The sequence below is a fragment of the Galeopterus variegatus genome, unplaced genomic scaffold (genome assembly GCF_000696425.1).
Source record: "Galeopterus variegatus unplaced genomic scaffold, G_variegatus-3.0.2 Scaffold10027, whole genome shotgun sequence".
NCBI lineage: Eukaryota > Metazoa > Chordata > Mammalia > Dermoptera > Cynocephalidae > Galeopterus > Galeopterus variegatus.
The window spans coordinates 10740-11611 of record NW_007736138.1 but is presented as its reverse complement, the minus strand read 5'-3'; positions in this window follow the sequence as shown (position 1 = coordinate 11611).

Here is an 872-nt window from a genome sequence, read left to right as displayed (position 1 = left end):
TAATGGAGTTAGGAGATATGGATTGTTCTTAACTTTCATTATCAGAGAAATAGAGGTTTAAAAATATATTTGGTAAATGTAAAAGTCGATCACTGGCCAAATTAAAAATAGGAGTACTACCTTTTAAATCATGGGAGATGACAAAAGAAAAGAGAACATTCTCTATAGCAGAAACAGAAAATAAAGGATTCCTAAGCAATAGAGATGCAGTGTGAAAAAAGGTTAAAAAAAAACCCAATCTGGTACTAAGATCTCAAGTGACTTCAATAAAACAAGGGACATGAGGCATGAGGAGTGGGGTTCAAGTGTATGAATCTTATGTTGTTTGGGGAGAGGTTATGGATTGATTTGATTCTTGACATTGACAAAAAATTTGTTTTGATATTTAACAAAATATGCAAGGACAACTACCAGAAACTCAGAAATGGAATACAGAACCTACAGACCACAAAAGGAACAAAGAAATGCTGCTGTCAAGCCTCACAAGGCAAGAAGTGAAATGAGAAACCAGAAACCATGGTCAACAGAAAATACGGAATAAAAATAGTAGGCATGAGTCCAAACACCCCAGTAATCACAATAGACCATTACTTGCAAATGATATGATAATCTCCCGAGGAAGGAAAGATAATCAACTGTAAGACTATTAAAGTTAAGAAAAACATCCAAGAAGAATGCCAGAAATAAGAGCAACATACTAAAATCAATAGCTTTTCTATTCGTCTGTAGTAATCAACTAACAACAACTTCAAAATGGCTAAGAATAAACTTAAAACAACATGTGCACGATAAGGAAATGACAAACTATCTAGTAGAAAAAGAAGCAAATGTTATGAATCAGTCAGTTCACAGAAGAAGAAAAACGGGCAATA